Source organism: Chelonia mydas, chromosome 3 (assembly GCF_015237465.2).
Source record: "Chelonia mydas isolate rCheMyd1 chromosome 3, rCheMyd1.pri.v2, whole genome shotgun sequence".
In the NCBI taxonomy this organism is placed as follows: Eukaryota; Metazoa; Chordata; order Testudines; family Cheloniidae; genus Chelonia; species Chelonia mydas.
Genome location: NC_057851.1, coordinates 177,150,697 through 177,173,736, shown reverse-complemented (window position 1 = coordinate 177,173,736; position 23,040 = coordinate 177,150,697). Strand labels below are relative to the sequence as shown.

Sequence of the window (23,040 nt, the reverse complement as noted above, 5' to 3'; positions counted from 1 at the left end):
CTCCCACCACCAAGCCCTTCTCCACTGCCTCCTGGGCGGCAGCCTCCGATGCCAGGAAGATGACGACCTTCCCGTACATTCTGGAGGCCGCCACGATGGCTGTGGGCCCCAGCATCCTCACCAATGCCCTCACATAGGTCTCCACGTGGGGCGACGTGGACACATGGAGGCAACGGACACGGTGCTTCCTGGTCAAGGTTGGGAAGGGGCCCTGGCTGCCAGAGATGGTAGCAGAGGTGGTGGCCAGGAGAGATGACATAGCGGCAGGTGGGGGAGCCACCGCCGCCATCTGGGCTTATGCCCTCAGGACCGGGGGAGGGGCACCTGCAGAGCTCGTGGAGGGAGCAACAGGGAGGGATGCCACGGCCGGTGGCGGGACCATGGCAGGGGGGGCAGCCCCTACCATGGAGAGCTTTGGTGGGGCCCTTGCCCTTCTTTTTCCCTTGGCCTTTCCTGCCGGCTGGGGGGGCAGAATTGGAGGGGGCAAGGGAAGTGGCAGCAGTGGAGTCCACCCCTTTGCCCGCATCTGCCCCAGCGGGGGCTGTAGCACATGGTTTGGCAGTGGTGGGTGAGGAGGAAGCCACAGGGAATGACGGGGGGCAGGTGGAGGAGGGACAATGGGGACTGACCGAGGGGTCCCACCCACCTTGTCCCCCGCCATAGTGAGCAGGGATGGAAGGGAAAACACCAGGGGGGACGAGGGGGAAAGGGGAACAGGTCAACCACTCCTCCCTCTAGGCTGCAGGCAGGGGAGGAGGGTGCCGGAAGGGGAGGGCTGGATGGGCTGGACGGGGGTGGGGGGTCCAGTCACCAACACAAGATGAAATACCGTCTCCTCTAGCTCTAGGGGAGGGTGGCTAGATTAGTATGGGGGGTGCAGTGAGACAGGGGTCAACTAAAATGGGAGGAGCACAAGCCCATGGGAGGGGGGCATGGGCACACAGAGTGAGGGGCTAATCAGGGCAGAGGGACTGTGTACGTGTGTACGTACGTGTGTGTGTGTGTACAACAAGGCTGGAGGTAGGACAGGGAAGCCAAGTGGTAGCCTCAAAGGCTAGCCTCAGGAGCTGGGCAGGGGCAAACAACAAAAACCACAGGGGGAAAAGAGCGGGGCAGGTAAACAAACTACAGCTGCTATAGGGCTAGGGCTAGGGCAAAGGGGAGGGGGGGAAGCAAATGCTGCAAGGGGCAGGCAGTAAGGGGAAAAGCTGGGGGTCTGCTGTGGGGGGGGGCTCAGTCCAAGGGGAGGGGTACATGTGCTTGCAAAATGTCAATGTTTGTTGACTGCTGCTCGAGGCCCAAACAGTGGTAAAAGGGCACGGCAAGCCAGGTAAGCAACTGAGTCCCAGAGGCAGGAGCTGAGGCAGATGGTAAGTGGCCAGTGGGGGAGGTGGAGGGGGCAGCGGTGGTGGTGGGGACACATGGATGAACCAGGGGGTAGGTTCCACTCCACACACACCCCCTGCATCCCCACAAACACAGTCAAGACCCCCCACTACAAGAGCACAGTTGGAAAGTTACTCAGAGTAGGAGGCCCCCTCCACAGTGGTCTGCAGAGTCTCTGCACGCTCTCAGTGGCAAACGATCCTCTTCTTCTCCACCTCGGGGCTCCAGCAGCTCCCAGGCAGCAAGCACAGCAGCAGTAGCTCCAGCAGGCAGTCCGGTGGTCAGGCAGGAAGGACCCTCCTCAGGTGGTGATGGTGTCCACATCAGCAGCACTAGCCGGGGCAGGGGTCCCTCAATCCTCCCAGGAGCAGGCCAACAGGCCCCCACAAGGGGGTGCAGCAGCAATCAGGGGCGGGGGTCCACCAGCTAGCCAGCAACCAAGTAGCAGAGAGGGAGTAGCTGGAGAAGTAGGAGCAGTAGCCCCCTGCCTCCCTCTAGGCCAGAGGGGAAGGTAGGGAGAGCAGCTGCAGAAGAAACAGGTCCCTGTTCCCTGGATAGCAAAACAAAGGCTACTCCAGGACAATCAAGACACCTGATGCTAATTAACCAGTTAAGGTCATTAGGCTAATGCTGGCACCTGACTCCAATTAACTGGCAAAGGGTCAGTTAAGGCCATTAGGCTAATAGAGACAGCTGGAACTAATCAAGGTGCCACTCATAGTGCTTAAAAGCTCTCCTTCCAGTGCCCTCAAGAGAATCCAGGTGGAAGGAACTGGAGAAGAGGAAGTGTTGCTGAATCCTAGGATAAGGTTGCAGCTAGGAGACAAGGACCATGGGGAAGTAGCCTAGGGAATTAAAGTGGCACTAGTGGTGAAGGGGAAGCTGCTAACAGCTGCTGCTATTAGGGTCCCTGGGCTGGAACCCAGAGTAGAGGATGGGCCTGGGTTCCTCCCCACCCCCTTTCTCTACAGCAACCCCCTGAGAGGGGAAGCAGGTCTAGGTCTAGGCAGGACTGCACCTACAGAGCTCTAAGGAGCAACAAAGACTGGGGGGTATTTCCTCTTCCCACCTCCTCTACTTGCCTGTGATGAAAGTAGCTCAAGAAACCTGTGACCTTTGCTGCTACACAAAGAAAGGGAGGTCACATTGAGGGCCTTAGTGAGCTTCTGAGGCCATTGAATCTGCCCAGAAGTGTGGAATCCACCAATACAGGCTTGGAACTTTGTGACAATATATATAGATATCTATGCCTGTATCTGTAACTTTCACTTCCTGCATCTGAAGAAGTGGGTTTTTTTAATCCATGAAAGCTTATGCCCAAATAAATCTGTTAGTCTTTAAAGTGCAACTGGACTTGTCATTGTTTTTGTACTTAAGGGTATGTCTACAGTGCACTTAGACATAGGGTTGCCAACGATCTAATCATAAACCCAACCCCCCTGCCCTTCCCCCAAGGCCCTGCCCCTCTCACTCCATCTTCCTCTCCCTCTGTCGCTCGCTCTCACTCACTTTCACTTTTGCTGGTCTAGGGCAGGGGCTTGAGGTGTGGAAAGAGATGTGCGGTGCAAGCTCTGGAAGGGAATTTGGGTACTGGAAGGGACTCAGGGCTGGAACAGGGGGTTGGGGGGCGGGAGGGGGTGAGAGGTGAGGGCTTGGGCCAGGCAGCGCTTACCTTGGGGGGCTCCTGGTTGGGGGGGGCGCTTCCCTCGGGCGGCTCCTGGTTGGCTGGGTGGGGCGCAGGGGGGAGGCGCTTCCCTCAGGGGGCTCCTGGTTGGCAGAGGGGGGACGGGGGGGAGGCGCTTACCTCGGGCAGCTCCTGGTTGGGGGGGCGGGGGGGAGGCGCTTACCTCGGGCGGCTCCTGGTTGCGGGGGCATGCTTACCTCGGGCAGCTCCTGGTTGCGGGGGGGGCGCTTACCTCGGGCGGCTCCTGGTTGGGGAGGGAGGGGGGCATGCTTACTTCGGGTGGCTCCTGGGTGGGGGGGGAGGGGGCAGGGGGAGGCGCTTACCTCAGGCAGCCCCTGGTTGGGGGGAGGCAGGGGGGAGGCGCTTACCTCGGGCGGCTCCTGGTTGGGGGGGAGGCGCTTACCTCGGGCAGCTCCTGGTTGGGGGGGAGGCGCTTACCTCGGGTGGCTCCTGGTTGTGGGGGAGGCGCTTACCTCGGGCGGCTCCTGGTTGGGGGTGGGTGGGGGGGAGGCGCTTACCTCGGGTGGCTCCTAGTTGGGGGGGGCAGGGGGAGGCGCTTACCTCGGGCGGCTCCTGGTTGGGGGGGGCGGGGGGGAGGTGCTTACCTCGGGCGGCTCCTAGTTGGGGGGGGCAGGGGGAGGCGCTTACCTCGGGCGGCTCCTGGTTGGGGGGGGTGCTTACCTCGGTCGGCTCCTGGGTGGGGGGGGCGCTTACCTTGGGCGGCTCCTGGTTGGGGGGGAAGGGGGGGCGCGTTTACCTCGGGCGGCTCCTGGTTGGGGGGGCGCTTACCTCGGGTGGCTCCTGGTTGGGGGGGGAAGGGGGGGCACGCTTACCTCGGGCGGCTCCTGGTTGGGGGGTGAGGGGGCGCGCTTACCTCGGGTGGCTCCTGGTGGGGGGGAGCTGCTTACCTCGGGCGGCTCCTGGTTGAGGAGGGGTCGCGCTTACCTCGGGCGGCTCCTGGTTGGGGGGGAGGCGCTTATCTCGGGCGGTTCCTGGTTTGGGGGAAGGGGGGCGCTTACCTCGGGCGGCTCCTGGTTGGGGGGGGCGCGCTTACTTCGGGCGGCTCCTGGTTGCGGGGAGGCGCGCTTACTTCGGGCGGCTCCTGGTTGCGGGGAGGCGCGCTTACTTCCGGCGGCTCCTGGTTGCGGGGAGGCGCGCTTACCTCGGGCGGCTCCATGCTGATCCAACTCGGAAAGTACTCTGAGCCAAATTCTGATTTCAGTTACACTGGTGTGATGCCATTGAAGACAACATTATCATACTCCAGTGATCTAACTGAGATTAGAATCTGGCCCATAGAATGCAGACATATGCACTTATACAGTTAAAAGGAACTTTTCCTAAAAAGCCACTTTTTCTGATTAAAAGCATACGTAAGCAGAGTCTGGATGAGCTCTCCCCTGACATCTAGTGGTGAGCTGTGGAAAAAGACTTATACTGATCTCGTTTGCATGGACACACCCACCCTGCCTAGGTGCTCAGCATGATAGGACTGCTTGCCCAAATTATCACTTGTGGCTGGTGTTGGATCCTCAGTCTCCTTGTTATTGGGGCAGGAGTAATAATAGGTTGCTATCCTTGTTGTGTGAACCGAGGGCAGCAGAACTGTACCTGGCATACCCCAATGGAGGGACTTACCCTCAACTTAACAGCACTTGCTAGGCTGGGGATGTTGGTTCCAAAGCCCAATGAGTTGGGGGGAGAGAGACAGATACTTGTACTTGGTGGTGTGGGCCCTGTTTAAGGGTCCTAGACACCATTTGATCCTTTCTCTCTCCATAGTATAATAAAAGAGCTAATTTAGACTCAATTGAAAGTCTTGTTACATACTACAGAGCTGAAATCACTGATATCGAGGTCTAAGTATTAGACCTACTTTGGGACAGTGTCTTTATTGCAAGAGATTGCCTAGTGAGCACTAGCAGTGAGGCTTCCCCACTAACAGCTAAAATCACTGAGAGCTGTGTTAAGTGGAAGGGGGCCCTGAAGACATCTTGGCATGCAACCAGCAGGGAAGCTGGTGGAGAGGCATGGCAAGCAGCCAGCAGAGAATCTGGTGGAGAAGGCCAGAGGAGAGCCCCACAGAGGCTTGGCCTCTGTGGTGACAAGTGAATGCCCGAGCAGTGCAGCATGTAAGGTGCCTCCTTACCCTCCCCCTGCCTTCCACACAGGGTGGGAGGTGAACTCTGTGGCTGAACCTCTGAGCTCTGGGGCTGCACTGACCAAGGACAGTAACTGTGAGAAGGGTACAGAAAAGGGACTTTTGGGTTGCTGGATTTAAGACCCTGAGGGGGAAAGGACACTTTTTTTACTTGGGGCTGGGTATTGTGCTCATGGTTTGTGTTTATGAGCCCTAGTTGCAGTGTTTTCCCAAATTAATGCTGAGTTAATTCCCTCCTCTTATTAAAAGTTTTTGCTCCACTCCGACTCTGTGCTTGCGAGAGAATTATTGCCTCTTAGAGGTGCTCAGGTCACTGGGTGGGGGCTTGAGCTGGTTTTGTGTTGTATTGTTGAAAAGGAACCCCTAGATACTGAACCCGGCCCTTGCTTCTGCTGGCTTCACCTGGCAGAAGGGTTATACATGATTTAAACAACTGACTTGAGCAATGTATTAAGTCCATTTCTGAAAAGTGTACAATCAGGTAACAACACTGCAGTAGTTCTTGAGGTTATTTAAACAGCACCCCACTACTACTAGGCTATTTGGCATGTTATTCTCAGATTTGTGCTATAAAGAGAAAATTCAGGGCCTTCAAAATTCCTTTTGAAGTCAGTGGGAGTCTTCAATGAGTTCATTGATAGTTGAATCAGACAACTATGGGTATATCTACAATGCAATTAGACACCCCTGGCTGGCCAATGCCAGCTGACCTGGACTCACAGGAATCTGTGGTTCCAGAGCTTGGGCTGCAGCCTGAGTGCAAAGGTCTACACTGTAATTAAACAGCCCCTTAGCTGGAACCCTCTGAGCCCAAGTCAGCTGGCACGGGCCAGCTGCAGGTATCTAAGTAGGGTTGCCAATCCTCCTGATTTTTCCAGGAGTCTCCCAGAATTGGGCTGTATCTCCTGGAGGCTACTGAAGCCAAACCGAGAGATTTTAGGCCATTAAAAGTCTGGCAGCGTAGTGGGGCTAAGGCAGGCTCCCTGACTGCCCTGGTCCCGTGCTGCTCCTGGAAGTGGACAGCATGTCCCTGCAGCCCCTGGAGAAGGACCAGGGGGTCTCTGTGCCCTGCCCCCGCCCTGAGTGCTGACTCCGCAGCTTCTGGGCCAGAGGCTGCAGGGTTAGCTAATTAGAAACAACTTGTTTAAAACTACAGTGTTCTCACTGGAGACCTCACGAAGCTGTGGATGATAGAAGTGTATTATTGAGCAGCATTTTGCCCTACATTTGAAACACTATAGTGTTTCTGCAGACTAATTTATCTCACCATGTCCACACTTCAACTGATACATAGGAAAATATTTAGCATAATTTAGAACTCTAACTTTGCTGCAAATAGAGAAGTTTTTTTTTCTTTTAAATTAAAGATATCCAGTCACAGCCAGTTTTCTGTCTTTAAAAGCACATGGTCAAGGTTCCTGGAGTAAAATGTCTATTTGCTGTGTCTTTAAAGTTTTTCTTATGGGTCAAGATCCTTCAAGAGAAGATAAAGCAAAAAACAAATGTATCTAAGTTCTTACATATACATACTGTCCATATGATAGAAGAATGTAGGGTGTCTGTATAGTCTTGCGGCTAAGACTCTGGACTGAGACTCAGGACTGGGACTGAGTCTACTGGAGTTCAGTTGCCAGATTTGCTGCAAACTTCTTGAGTGACCTTGGGCAAGTCCCTTACTTTCTCTGTACCTCAATTCCCCATCTGTAAAATGGAGACAATACTTTTTCAGGGATATTGTGAGGATAAATATATTTGTGATACCATGAAAATAGGGGGTCATATCTGTCCCTAGGCAGATGATAGCATGTTGTGGTGTATGCACACAGGGCTTTATAACAATTTAGTTTCTAATTTAAACACATTTTTCAAAATATAGATCACTCCTCCACTTACAGAGAACCCTGCAGTGGGAATCACTAATTTGAGCCAGCAGGATAACCTCTGAACAAAAGGGAAAGTAGTGTTTGAGAGATGATTATTTTACAGCCCTGGAAGACAGAACCTCTTTATAACAATACCTGGAGGAATCTCCACTCTCTTCTCCATATTCTGAGGAGATCAACGTTGTGCTGTCGGAAACCAAAAGCCAGAAAGGTGCAGGAGTTGATGGCATTCCTACAGAGTTTCTCGAGAACCTGGGGAGACGGGATGGGAATAGCTGGCAGCCCTTTTTACCATTGTGCATAGAACCAGAGAAGTGCCAACAAGCTGCCAATAGGCAACAGTTGCCCTCCTGAAACCTGGGAAACCTCAGGAGGAGGCAGCCAGCTACCATCACGTTGCTCTCCTTTCAACCACCAGCTAGCTCATGGAACAAGCACTGCTCTGCCATCTGTCTGCAATTATCAAAGACATCCTCACAGCAGAGCAGACAGGATTTTGCCTGAAGAGGAACTGCTGTGACCAAGTAGCTTCACTCACTGGCCATACTGAGGCAGGATGCCAATATAAGTTGAAGACAGGGATCACCCTTGTTGATTTGACCTTGGCATAAGACACTGTCTGGAGACAAGGCCTCCTCCTCAACGTCTCCTGCATCATTCACTGCCGGCAAATAATCTGTCTCTTGGTGGTGATGACCAGGGAGCCACTGCTTGAAGGTACACCTTAATGGCCAGGTCAGTAGACCAAGAGCTCTTAACTCAGGCAACCCTCAGGGCTCCATCCAGGCCCTGATACTCTTTAATCTATACACTATGGATATACCAGCAACAGTGTCAAGGAAATTCATGTATGTGAATGACCTTGCCCTAGCTGTTCAGCACACAAGCCACCATACCACCAGCTGCATCCTAACCTGAGATCTTCGCACAATGGCTGATTCTAGCATTGGAAATAATTTTAGGCCTAACCTGAAAACTGCTTTCAATCTGAACAATAAAATGGATAATACCAAACTTGATGTGCTGTGCTGCAGTGAGAGCGTCAGCCATGAGGATAACCCAAAGTATCTCAGTGTTACATTGGACTGGAGTCTGACCTTTCAATAACACCTCGAACACCCATGGTCAGGTCTCATGTCATGCTTACCAGGAAATTGGCTGGAACATCATGAGGATCCAGTTCACAGACCTACAAACTGCAACAATTACCTTGGTATAGTCTGTGGCTGAATACTCTGTGCCAGAGTGGTTTCACAGCACTCACACTAAATTCTTTGATACTCAACTCAATAATGCCATGCACATAGTATCAGGGATACTTAAATCAACTGGCTCCTGTAGTCCTATAGCACATCCAGCCTCCACAGATTAGAAGAGCTGCCCAGACATCTCGCTTTCTCAAGCACGTCAATGCAAATACCAGGATCCCACTGCACCATGACCTGCGGAACCTACCAAAGACAAGATTAAAATCCCACAACCCTATGAAACTGCATCAAGACCTTTACACTCAAGTTTGTTGCTGAGTCTCAATGGAGAGTGACCTGAAGCATTTCGACCACTAAAAATAAGCAGCTCCTTGTTGACGCTTGCTGAGGAACCACTGGGTTTTGATTTATGTTGAAAAGACTGGTGCCGATTGAATCACATTAGGACATCTTATGGGAGATGTGGACAAACCCTCTTAAATGGAAAATGAGGCAAATGGAAAACAAGGTGACTGAGGTCACCAGGCACAAACAATGGAGCCCCTTCATTCTTTTGCTGGGGGCTGCAGCAATGTTCTGGCTAGCAAACGTAGATATACATTTGCAATCATTGCTACATACCCAAGCCATAAGAAAGACACTACTGTCAATGTTCTATAATATTTGAAGCCCTCCCCATTTGGAGGGCTGAAGTAGCCTACACCAGTATTATATGCTACCATTAAAAGGCCCTCTGTGCAACAATGTAAATTATAGATTGCTAATGAGGCCTCTTTCCTAATTCTTGTAATAGAGGTACTTCCAGCTTAAAAGGTATACTACCCAGATCTTTTTTTAAATTGAAAGAGATCAAAGTGGGCCCCAACAGATTCCTCATGCAAAATAAGAATACAAACACCACATTTCCAGTTTATATACCCCACAACTATATATGAACAACATGCACAGATTTAGAAAGAGTGCTCTCTAGGATCCTTGTGCATTTGTAGTTTGTGTATAACCCTGTTTGCGTTAAGCCAAACTGTTCTTCATTTAAATGGATCTTGTTTGAACCCATGTATTATAAGGTGGATCCTTTAAAAATACAGGGCCAAATTAGCCTGGATGTAAACATTTTAAGTTAATGGAGTTTTGTCTGCTATTTCAGGCTTAATTTGCCCCCAAACACAGGGTGAACTTGGCCTTGTCCCATCTGTTAAGTCTCTTTGATTAACTAATGCTTATGACAGCACACATTGACACCCAAGCACATGCTGGAAGGAATAAAATATAAATTGCTTTCTAATAACGCAATTTGTGACATTCAGATGTGACCAGATCTGCCAATGCTAAGAAAGCTTTTGAAAAAAGAAACTAAATTAGTTTTAGAAAAGCCACAAAGTCTTTATAGGCCCAAACTTATTTTCACCACTAACCTGGACTCCATAGCCCACTAGCATTTTCCTGAGACATCCTGTCCCTCTTTGGGCCATGTTGTGCTTTTAGCGCTGGAGCGGGATGTGTGAAAGAAAGAGGAGTTACATGTGGAATGAGTATATCGTCGTCCATTGAATGCAATTTACTAATATAATAATAGAATCATAGAAGATTAGGGTTGGAAGAGACCTCAGGAGGTCATCTAATCCAACCTCCTGCTCAAAGCAGGACCAACCCCATCTAAATCATCCCAGCCAGGGCTTTGTCAACCTGGGCCTTAAAAACCTCTAAGGATGGAGATTCTGCCACCTTCCTAGGTAACCCATTCCAGTGCTTCACCATCCTCCTCGTGAAATAGTGTTTCCTCATATCCAACCTAGACATCCCCCACTGCTCCTTGTTCGTTCATCTGCCACCACTGAGAACAGCTGAGCTCCATCCTCTCTGGAATCAACTTGAGGTAGTTGAAGGCTGCTATCAAATCTCCTCTCACTCTTCTCTTCTGCAGACTAAACAAGCCCAGTTCCCTCTGCCTCTCCTCATAAGTCATATGCCCCAGTCCCTTAATAATTTTCATTGCCCTCCACTGAACTCTCTCCAACTTGTCCACATCCTTTCTGTAGTGGGGGCCCCCAAAACTGGATGCAATACTCCAGAGGTGGCCTCACCAGTGCCAAATAGAGGGGAATAATCACTTCCCTCAACCTGCTGGCAATGCTCCAACTAATGCAGCTCAATATGCTGCTGCTTTGGCAACAAGGGCACACTGTTGACTCATATCCAGCTTCTCATCAACTGTAATCACCAGGTCCTTTTCTGCAGAATTGCCAGTCACCCTGTAGCAGTGTATGGGATTCTTCCGTCCTAAGTGCAGGACTCTGCACTTGACCTTGTTGAACCTCATCAGATTTCTTTTGGTCCAATCCTCCAATTTGTCTAGGTCCATCTGGACCCTATCCCTACCTCTCCTCTCTCCTCTCCCCCACAGTTTAGTGTCATCTGTGAATTTGCTGATGATGTAATCCATCCCATCGTCCAGATCACTAATGAAGATGTTGAACAAAACTGGCCCTAGGACCAACCCTTGGGGCACTCCGCTTGATGCCGGCTGCCAACTAGACATCGAGCCGTTGATCACTACCCATTGAGCCCGACAATCTAGCCAGCTTTCTATCTACCTTATAGTCCATTTATTCAATCTATACTTGCTGGCAAGAATACTGTGGGAGACCGTGCCAAAAGCTTTGCTGAAGTCAAGGTATATCACATCCACCTTTTTCCCCATATCCACAGGGTCAGTTATCTCATCCTAGAAAGGCAATCAGGTTGGTCAGGCATGACTTGCCCTTGCTGAATCCATGTTGACTGTTCCTGATCCCCTTCCTCTCCTTCAAGTGCTTCAAAATGGATTCCTTGAACTGCTCCATGATTTTTCTTGGGACAGAGGTGAGGCTGACCAGTCTGTAGTTCCCCAAATTCTCCTCCTTCCGTTTTTAAAAGATGGGCACTATATTTGCCTTTTTTCAATAGTTTGGGACCTCCCCTGATCGCCACAAGTTTTCACAGATAATGGCAAATGATATTGCAGAGCCATCAGCCAATTCCCTCAGCACCCTCGGATGCATTGCATCCGGCCCCATTGGACTTGTGCATATCCAGATTTTCTAAATATTCCTTAACCTTTCTTTCACCACTGAGGGCTGCTCATCTCCTTCCCATACTGTACTGCCCAGTGCAGCAGTGTGGGAGCTGACCTTGTCTTTGAAGACCAAGGCAAAAAAAGGATTGAGTACTTCAGCTTTCTGCATATCTGTCACTAGGTTGCCTCCCCCATTCAGTAAGGGTCCCACACTTTCCCTGACCACCTTCTTGTTGCTAACACACCTGTTGCCATAAATATAAAGGGAAGGGTAACCATCTTTCTGTATACAGAACTATAAAAAAAATCCCTCCTGGCCAGAGGCAAAACCCTTTCACCTGTAAAGGGTTAAGAAGCTAAGATAACTTCACTGGCACCTGACCAAAATGACCAATTGGGAGACAAGATACTTTCAAAGCTGGAGGGCGGGGGGCAGGGGAAACAAAGGGTCTGTCTGTGTGTTGCTTTTGCCAGGACCAGAGCAGGAATGCTCTTCAGAACTTCTGTTAAGTTAGTAAGTAAGCTAGCTAGAAATGCGTTAATTTCCTTTTGTTAAATGGCTGGTAAAATAGGTTGTGCTGAATGGAATGTGTATTCCTGTTTTTGTGTCTTTTTGTAACTTAAGGTTTTGCCTAGAGGGATTCTCTGTTTTGAATCTGATTACCCTGTAAGGTATGTACAATCCTGATTTTACAGAGGTGATTCTTTTACTTTTTCTTTAATTAAAATTCTTCTTTTAGGAACCTGATTGCTTTTTCATTGTTCTTAAGATTCAAGGGTTTGAGTCTCTGGTCACCTATGCAAATTGGTGAGGATTTTTATCAAGCCTTCCCATGAAAGGGGGTCTAGGGCTGGGAGGGGGGATAGTTGGGAGGAAGACATCTCCAAGTGGGCTCTTTCCCTGTTCTTTGTTTAACAAGCTTGGTGGTGGCAGCATAGGGTTCAAGGACAAGGCAAAGTTTGTACCTTGAGGAAGCTTTTAACCTAAGCTGGTAAGAATAAGCTTAGGGGGTCTTTCTTGCAGGTTCCCACATCTGTACCCTAGAGTTCAGAGTGGGGAAGGAACCTTGACACCTGTAGAAACCCTTCTTGTTACCCATCACATCCCTTGCTAGCTGCAACTCCAATTGTTCTTTGGCCTTCCGCAATATTTTTATACTCCTCCCTAGTCATCTGTCCAAGTTTCCACTTCTTGGAAGCTTCTTTTTTGTGTTTAAGATCAGCAAGGATTTCACTGTTAAGCCAAACTAGTAGTCTTCCATATTTGCTATTCTTTCTACACAGCAGGATGGTTTGTTCCTGAGCCCTCAATAGGGTTTTCTTTAAAATACAGCGAGCTCTACTGGACTCCTTTCCCCCTCATGTTATTCTCCCAGGGGATCCTGCCCATCAGTTCCCTGAGGGGGTCAAAGTCTGCTTTTCTGAAGTCCAGGGTCCGTATTCTGATGCTCTCCTTTCTTCCCTGTGTCAGGATCCGGAACTCTACCATTTCATGGTCACTGCTGCCCAGATTGCTACCCACTTCTACTTCCCCTGCCAATTCTTCCCTGTCTGAGCAGCAGGTCAAGAGGTGAATGACCCATAGTTGGTTCCTCCATCACTTGCACCAGGAAGGTGTCTCCAGCACTCTCCAAAAACTTCCTGGATTGTCTGTGCACTGCTGTATTGCTCTCCCAGAAGATGTCAGGATGATTGAAGTCCCCATGAGAACCAGGGCCTGTGATCTGGATACTTCTGTTGTCCAAAGAGAGCCTCATCCTCCTGGTCTGGTTGTCTATAGCAGATGCCCACCACACCATCACCCTTGTTGCTCTCTTCTCTTGTCAGGGTTCCTTCCCCACTCTGGGGTACAGATGTGGGGACCCACATGAAAGACCCCCTAAGCTTATTTCTACCAGCTAAGGTTAAAAACTTCCCCAAGGCACAAATCCTTCTTTGTCCTTGGACGGTATTGCTGCTACCATCAAGTGAGTTAGACAAAGATTCAGGAAAAGGACCACTTGGAGTTCCTGTTTCCCCAAAATATCCCCCCAAGCCCTTTCACCCCCTTTCCTGGGGAGGCTTGAGAATATACCAACAAATAAGTTAACCAAGTGAGCACAGACCATACCCTTGGGTTTTTAGTGTCCTAAAAACCCATCAGCTTCTTAAAAGATCTTTATTATAAAGAAAACAAAAAGAAGCACCTCTGTAAAATCAGGATGGAAGGTAATTTTACAAGGTAATATTTAAAACCTAGAAGATTTCCCCTCTAGGCTCAACTTCAAAGTTACAAAACAGGAATAAACCTCTCCCTTAGCATAGGGAAAATTCATAATCTAAAACAAAAGATAATCTAATGCATTTCCTTGCTTTAATTACAATTTTTGTAATTTTAGATGCTTATTTCAGATAGAGTTTTAGGAAAGGTGTTTTTTCCCCTGCCAGGTCCCTCTCTCTGTCCCAAGAGAGCACAACAAAGAGCACAAACAAACCTCCCCGCCCCCAAAAGACTCAAAAGGATCATCTTCCCTTATTGGTCCTTTTGGTCAGGTGCCAACCAGGTTATTTGAGCTTGTTAACCCCTTACAGGTAAAGGAGGGATTTTATGCTACCCTTAGCTGTATGGTTGACCCCTCTAAACTTAACATGAAGACTCTCAACAGGCTTTTCTCCGGTTTCATACTGGAGGTCTGAGCAATCCTACTGCTCTCTTACATAGAGTGCAACTCCTCCACCTTTTCTCTTTCACCTGCCCTTCCTGAACAGTTTATACCCATCATGACAGTACTCCATTCATGTGAGTTACCCCACCAAGTCTCTGTTGTTCCAATCACATCATAGCTCCTTGACTCTGCCAGGACTTCCAGTTCTTCCTGCTTGCTTCCCAGGCTTCTTGCATTTGTGTATAGGCACTTGAGATAACTTGCTGATCGTCCCTCTTTCTCAGTATGAGGCAGGAGTCCTGCCCTCTCTCACACTCCTGCTCGTGCTTCCTCCCAGTATCCCACTTCCCCACTTAACTCAGGGCTTAGGTCTCCATCCCCCAGTGAACCTAGTTTAAAGCCCTCCTCACTAGGTTACCAAGTCTGCATGTGAAGATGCTCTTCCCTCTCTTCGTTAGGTGGATCCCATCTCTTCCTAGAAATCCTTCTTCCTGGAACAACATCCCATGATCAAAAAATCCAAAGCCCTCTCTCTGCCACCATCTGCATAACCACACATTTACTTCCACAATTCGATGGTCCCTGCTTGGGCCTTTTTCTTCAATAGGGAGGATAATGCTCTGGGCTAGCTTAAGACTAAGTGGTCCATTCTTAGCTTTAAAAAATACAATTATAATATTTGAAGTATACCATAATTCATCATTTGTATCATTTCATTACCAATAATAGTTATTTCTAGTTGACAGATGGCAAAATGGAGGCTAATGCTAAACTTTTCAAACTTGGGCACAGGGAGCTAGCAATGGGAGGTGGAAAGCAAATAGGAGCCAGACTTTCTTAGGAGTAACGAATGCTCAGTGCCTCTGAAAATAAGGCTGCTTCTTTAAGTGTGTCAGGGTTCCTTCCCCACTCTGAACTCTGGGGTACAGATGTGGGCATGAAAGACCCCCTAAGCTTATTCTTACCAGCTTAGGTTAAAACTTCCCCAAGGCACAGATTCCTTTCTTGCCTTGGGATTGCTGCCACCACGAAGTGATTTAACAATCAGTGAAAGGACCACTTGGAGTCCTATTCCCCCCCAACCCTACACCCCCTTTCCTGAGGAAGGCTTGAGCATATATCCTCACCAATTGGTTACAAAGGGACTACAGATCCAAACCCCTGGGTCTTAGAACAATGGAAAAATCAGTCAGGTTCTTGAAGGATTTTATTTAAAGAGAAAAAGGTAAAAGAATCACCTCTGTAAACTTAGGCTGGTAGTTAACCTTAGAGTAGCAGAAAATTCAAAGAGCACAGAGGAACCCCCTCTAGCCTTAGTTTCAAAGTTACAACAAAACAGGGATAAATCTCCCTCTAGCAAAGGGAAAATTCATAAGTTGAGAAAACAAAGAAACGAATACGCCTTGCCTGGCTGTTTCTAAATAAGTCTCTCATATTTCAAACTTGTAAGTAAGATTTGGAGAACCTGGATTGATGTCCGGTCCCTCTTAGTCCTAAGAACAAACGGCCACAGAAACAAAGAACCCAAAACAAAACCTCTTCTCTCCCCATCCCCCCACAAGATTTGAAAGTATCTTTTGTCCCCATGGGTTCCTTTGGTCAGGTGCCAACCAGGTTACTTAAGCTTCTTAACCCCTTACAGGTAAAGAGAAATTTAGGCTACCCATATAGTTATGACAAAGTGCCTAACTTTTTCAAGCCTGGGGGCCCAAAGTTGGCCCAAGTGAACCCAACATTGCACAAGAAGACTGGCGAGATAGTAATAGTACCCAGATCCTGTACCCATTCTTTAGCTGGAAGACCATCTCCCCTTTTATTCCGTAATTTTGTCTCTTTATTTTCTTTTGAAATAAGTGGTTGTAATATACTTTGTCAATGAACTGCCTCTTTCTCCATTACAACATATTTCTTTCATTTTTATACCTGCAATCACACAATTAGCAGCCACTAAGGACCTCAAGGAGAAGGCATAACAAAAGTTTGGGATTTCCAACAGTAACTATAAAGGTTGGAAAGATCAGTTTAAAAACTCAGATGTTTATTGCAAAGAGACATTGGCATCAAGCAGCCATATTCCTTTCCTGGGTTCCTACTTTACTCAGTTCTATAATAAGCATTCTTTTTACAACATGAACATTAAAACAAAGTTGATATAACAAGTGCAACATGAGTATACTTGGCAATAGTGCCTTTTATAAAAGGCACTATCTTCTAACTGTTAAAAGAAATCCATGAGCCTGACCCTTCTTTTCTTACCCAAAACACCTACAGAAGCCAAGAGAGGTGCACAAGGAATGCAGGATCAATTGCAATCTTACTGATTAAGAATCAAAGCCTGATTCAGAGCTAGTCATTATAAAGACTGAATTTTTGGAAATAGATGGGATTAGTTCATATAATAACAAAATCAAATGATCAAAGCATATTACTTTCCTGCTTGTTTAATCAGACTTGTGACATTTACTATGAATGTTTGTTCGAGTTGAAACAGTTGTCAAGACTTTGGTATTAATATTTTATAGGGCTGTACTAACTCTAAAACCAATAGACAAGCACATGAGAAGTTCTCGATAAAGGTGACATGGATTTTATTCTCTTGCATCCTTGAAACTTAACTCAAAATGGTCATTTTCAGTATTGTATCATGTTTTCCTGGCTTATCAGCTTCTAGGTACAATGTAAGGGGTTGGTATTGGTGTCTTTTGAAAGCCCTACATGAATTGCATGCTAGCTACCTGAGATACCAGTTCCTTCCCTACGCCATACCATAGTGGTATGTCTTGCTAACAGCCACTAGATATTTTCAGCTGAGGACTGGTAAGAGGGTGTCTTCTGTGGACAGGAACTTGACTATGAAACTCATTTCCTCTACTGCTCCAACTAGGTCCAAGTTTGTTAATGTTTAGCGCACGATAAAGAGTGTGTCTGTTCAGGCTTTGGTCTGGAGGATCTGGGGTGGTATATTAATTCTAATCAGGTTTAACTCACTCTAGTGCAGAAGGCCAATGTGAGGCCCTACAAGCAAACCATAGAGCCTGGATACAAGTGCTAAGAGTCTTTTTGAAAAATGTGAATCAGGAGGGGGAAAAAAAAAATCCCAAATTTGGCTAAGGATCATGGCTATATTTAGAACACAATATATTTTGGATTCTTCTTCTTTGCCTGCTGGTTTCCAAGTCTTTAGATTACAGTTGGGTCATGTTTTCAAGCTTTTTCTTCATCCATGAGGGAAACACTTTCTTTTCTAAAGAAAATCTGAGATTTCCTCTACTATCAGGGGCTGTCAGTAAAACCAAATGTTGTGAGATTTGTGATAAAATTGCAAGAGGTGGCAGTACTGCTTGTATATGGGCCTTCTGCACAGAGGTGAACTTTAACCCAACATTTTATGAGGTAAGGCTGGAATTTTCAAAGGGATTAAGGGTAATAAGCCCCCACCTCTCACTGACTTTCAACAGTAGTTGGGTGCCTAACTCATTTAAACTTTTTGATAATCTCATTCTACATATTGTGCAAAGATACTCATGATGGGTACACTTCAAATGGGGAAAAATAAGGAAAGTTTTTTGTTTAATACACCTTTATATTTTAAAGATCTTTCTGCAGTGGGTAAGAGCCCGATATTAATGTACCCAAAGTGCTATACAAAGATCTCTAAATAATGGAGTTTCTAAGTTTGTAAGATCTAAATTAAAAACCTGAGCCTGGGAGCAATGTGATCAATTGTGTGTAAAGCACATTATTCTGCAACCTGCTGTAGTCTAATCAGTCTGAAAACTCTTCTAGCAATAATATGACCAGAATAAATCTGGTAAATAAGAGCTGCTGAAACTTCACTGCGGGACAAAAGTTCATTTGGAAGCACAAAGTGCTACAGCATGAGGGCTCGAATTAGTCTGGTATAGCTAGTATCTCATACTGGTGCTCTTTTCTGGCTGATTATATTAGTTATAACTGGGGCTATTCTGAAACTCCTCATATGATCTAGCTTTTGCACGATGATGGAGCCAATGCTAGAACAGAGACAGCCCAAGCCCTTTTATGGGAGAAGAGATGCTTGCAGACAGTAGAAATCTGAAGTGGGCTGGATTCACAAATCATGAAGGTAGCAACAGGAAAGAAGGGGGCCTTGCAGCGCTTGGAGAAATACTTATTCTAGATGTTCTAGACCTCTGGAAGATGGGCAATGAACTTGACTTGAGAAAAAGAGCATGAGACTAGGAATTTGTCTGCATGGGGAAATTGACTAGAATAACTACCGCAGAATAAACTATTCCACAGTAGTTATTCCAGGATAGTTCCCTATGTGGGCACTTTATTCCAGAATAAAAGTATTTTTACTCTGGAATAATTAGTGCACTTTTTGATTAGGGTATGTTCTAACCACAACTCTCTGGAGCTGACTGTGGAAAAGAGGCCAACATCAACACTAAGAACATTAGCCGATGAAGTGAGCTGTAGCTCACGAAAGCTTATGCTCAAATGTTAGTCTCTAAGGTGCCACAAGTATTCCTTTTCTATTAGACAGATAATATCTTTTTTCTGAACTCCTAAATCATCTGGTCTTCTCCCTTCTCCCAGTTTGAACTCTTGCTTAAAGTAAGGCTGACTGGACCCATCTTCTTCCATTACTGGTTTCCAGCAAGGATGTCAGATCTGGGACAAAGTCTATGCTGAGAATCGCTCCATGCTGAGATGGGGGCAAAAGAAACAAGGAGCTAACTTCTGTGCAGAGGTGATGTCAATCCTGCTGTTTGTTGGGGTGGAGACTAAGGACCTGCTTGGAAAGGTCTTGTTGCGGAACTGAAAGGAACTAGACTTAGGGAGGAATATTGGGGCTGTCGCCAGGAAGAAGAATGAAAAGAGACCACATTAGGGCCCTAAAAATGAAAGGTAAGGGATCATGTGATTCTACTCCTGCTCTATTTAAAAAAAAAAGGATGGGCAAATTTTAATAATTTACTGAACAGTATGAATATTATCTTCAAGCTAATTATTTCCAAATGTCTACTGGAAAATGTTTGGCTGCTGGATATTTGAGCGTGCATGCTACTGTAAAATGAAATTAAGATTTCCAGCTCTGGTTGTAAAGTATTGCATCTTTAAAAGTAACTTGATCTCAGCCAGACATCTGAGGTAAGTGGGATACTGGGAGGAAGCACGAGCAGGAACGTGCGAAAGGGGAGGGCTCCTGCCTCATACTAAGAAAGAGGGACAATCAGCAAGTTATCTCAAGTGCCAATACACAAATGCAAGAAGCCTGGGAAACAAGCAGGGAGAACTGGAAGTCCTGGCACACTCAAGGAATTATGATGTGATTGGAATAACAGAGACTTGGTGGGATAACTCACATGACTGGAGTACTGTCATGGATGGATATAAACTGTTCAGGAAGGACCGGCAGGGCAGAAAAGGTGGGGGAGTTGCACTGTATGTAAGGGAGCAGTATGACTGCTCAGAGCTCAAGTATAAAACTGCAGAAAAACCTGAGAGTCTCTGGATTAAGTTTAGAAGTGTGAGCAACAAGGGTGATGTGGTGGTGGGAGTCTGCTATAGACTGACAGACCAGGGGGATGAGGTGGATGAGGCTTTCTTCCGGCAACCCACGGAAGTTACTCGATTGCAGGCCCTGGTTCTCATGGCAGACTTCAATCACCCTGATCTCTGCTGGGAGAGCAATACAGCGGTGCACAGACAATCCAGGAAGTTTTTGGAAAGTGTAGGGGACAATTTCCTGGTGCAAGTGCTGGAGGAACCAACTAGGGGCAGAGCTCTTCTTGACCTGCTGCTCACAAACCAGGAAGAATTAGTAGGGGAAGCAAAAGTAGATGGGGACCTGCGAGGCAGTGACCATGAGATGGTCGAGGTCAGGATCCTGACACAGGGAAGAAAGGAGAGCAGCAGAATACGGACCCTGGACTTCAGAAAAGCAGACTTTGATTCCCTCAGGGAACTGATGGGCAGGATCCCCTGGGAGAATAACATGAAGGGGAAAGGAGTCCAGGAGAGCCGGCTGTATTTTAAAGAATCCTTATTGAGGTTACAGGGACAAACGATCCCAATGTGTAGAAAGGATAGTAAATATGGCAGGCGACCAGCTTGGCTTAACAGTGAAATCCTTGCTGATCTTGAACACAAAAAGAAGCTTACAAGAAGTGGAAGATTGGGCAAATGACCAGGGAAGAGTACAAAAATATTGCTCAGGCATGCAGGAGTGAAATCAGGAAGGCCAAATCACACCTGGAGTTGCAGCTAGCAAGAGATGTTAAGAGTAACAAGAAGGGTTTCTTCAGGTATGTTAACAACAAGAAGGTGGTCAAGGAAAGTGTGGGCCCCTTACTGAATGAGGGAGGCAACCCAGTGACAGTATGTGGAAAAAGCTTTTTTTGCCTCTGTCTTCACGAATAAGGTCAGCTCCCAGACTACTGCACTGGGCAGCACAGCATGGGGAGGAGGTGACCAGCCCTCTGTGGAGAAAGAAGTGGTTTGGGACTATTTAGAAAAGCTGGACGAGCACAAGTCCATGAGGCCGGATGCGCTGCATCCAAGAGTGCTAAAGGAGTTGGCTGATGTGATTGCAGAGCCATTGGCCATTATCTTTGAAAACTCATGACGATCGGGGAAGTCCCGGAAGACTGGAAAAAGGCTAATGTAGTGGCCATCTTTAAAAAAAGGAAGAAGGAGGATTCTGGGAACTGCAGGCCAGTCAGCCTCACCTCAGTCCCTGGAAAAATCATGGAGCAGGTCCTCAAGGAATCAATTCTGAAGCACTTGGAGAGGAAAGTGATCAGGAACAGTCAGCATGGATTCACCAAGGGCAAGTCATGCCTGACTAATCTAATAGCCTTCTATGACGAGATAACTGGCTCTGTGGATGAGGGGAAAGCGGTGGACGTGTTGTTCCTTGACTTTAGCAAAGCTTTTGACAAGGTCTCCCACAATATTGTTGCCAGCAAGTTAAAGAAGTATGGACTGGATGAATGGACTTTAAGGGGATAGAAAGTTGGCTAGATTGTCGGGCTCAACGGGTAGTGATCAATGGCTCCATGTCTAGTTGGCAGCCGGTATCAAGTGGAGTGCCCCAAGGGTCGGTCCTCAGGCCGGTTTTGTTCAATATCTTCATAAATGATCTGGAGGCTGGTGTGAATTGCACCCTCTGCAAGTTTGCAGATGACACTAAACTGGGAGGAGAGGTAGATACGCTGGAGGGTAGGGATAGGATACAGAGGGCCCTGAACAAATTAGAGGATTGGGCCAAAAGAAATCTGATGAGGTTCAACAAGGACAAGTGCAGAGTCCTACACTAAGGACAGAAGAATCCAATGCACTGCTACAGACTAGGGACCGAATGGCTCGGCATCAGTTCTGCAGAAAAGGATCTAGGGGTTACAGTGGACGAGAAGCTGGATATGAGTCAGCAGTGTGCCCTTGTTGCCAAGAAGGCCAATGGCATTTTGGGATGTATAAGTAGGGGCATTGCCAGTAGAGCGAGAGATGTGATTGTTCCCCTCTATTCGACATTGGTGAGGCCTCATCTGGAGTACTGTGTCCAGTTTTGGGCCCCACACTACAAGAAGGATGTGGAAAAATTGGAAAGAGTCCAGCGGAGGGCAACAAAAATGATTAGGGGACTGGAACACATGACTTATGAGGAGAGGCTGAGGGAACTGGGATTGTTTAGTCTGCGGAAGAGAAGAATCAGGGGGGATTTGATAGCTGCTTTCAACTACCTGAAAGGGGGTTCCAAAGAGGATGCTTCTAGACTGTTCTCAGTGGTAGCCGATGACAGAACAAGACGAATGGTCTCAAGTTGCAGTGGGGGAGGTTTAGGTTGGATATTAGGAAAAACCTTTTCACTCGGAGGGTGGTGAAACACTGGAATGCGTTACCTAGGGAGGTGGTGGAATCTCCTTCCTTAGATATTTTTAAGGTCAGGCTTGACAAAGCCCTGTCTGGGATGATTTAGTTGGGGATTGGTCCTGCTTTGAGCAGGGGGTTGGATTAGATGACCTCCTGAGGTCCCTTCCAACCCTGATATTCTATGATTCTGTGATATGATGAGAATACATAGTGTCCCCCGCAGTACAGTACAGAAATATTTATTGAACACTTCTGCCTTTCTGCATTATTATTGATAATTCTACTATTTCCATCTAGTTATGGACCAATACCATGATCAGGATTCTTTTTGTTCAAAATATATATATTTTTTAATTCCTTGTCCCTTACTTTGCTGGACATATATTTCTCCTTGTGTCCCTTGGCTTCTCTTATAAATTTTCTACGATTCTTAACTTTATTTATATTCTTCCTCCTTCCATTTGTTATATATTATGTATTTATTACAGCTACCTTCATGGCCCCTCTAAATTAGGTCATTTTTAACTAGTATGTCCTTCCTCAGTTGTGGCTTTTTGGGCATCTAGTAATGTGTTCTTAAATTATTTCCAATTCACATTTTTGTGATTAAATTCTTCTGCCAGCTGATTTGGCTCATAATTGATTTCAGCTTTGTGAAATTGGCACCAAGTTTTACTGGTCTGGACTTTTTTCTGCTTGCACATTATAGATGTGATAAGTCGTAATTACTTGTACCTATGCTACTGTGACGGTGCACCCCATAAGGCTTTATGGAAATATGCTTATGAGTGTGTATATATGACATAACTGGAATATGCTTTATGCTATATATGCCATATAACATCTCTGTAAAGATTATGATCTACTGAATCTGTTCTTCCTATTTGTATGCATGTATCATTTTTGTATTCGAAGTTATGAATATTGACTGTGTACCTGCTTGACTTTAAGTAGCCTACTTTAAGTAGAGCATTTTGTCAGCTTCTTGAGAAAGGAATAGGCAAATTAAGTGCCCAATCAAGAACCACTCAAGCCAACAATGAACTTGAACATCAGAGCTTTCCCAGGAATGTGGTTTGGCTGGTAAGAAACTCAGTCATGCGTGGACATGTGACTTGCCCATTTGACTCCAAAACTCCATCCTATCCCTACCCTCCA

The 23,040-nt window shown here is 47.0% G+C and overlaps 1 pseudogene; it reads right to left on the bottom strand.

Moving 5' to 3' along the window:
- Positions 1 to 289, bottom strand: part of LOC122465088 — a 56,724-nt pseudogene extending 56,435 nt beyond the window's left edge.
- Between the last annotated feature and the right edge of the window lie 22,751 nt (positions 290 to 23,040).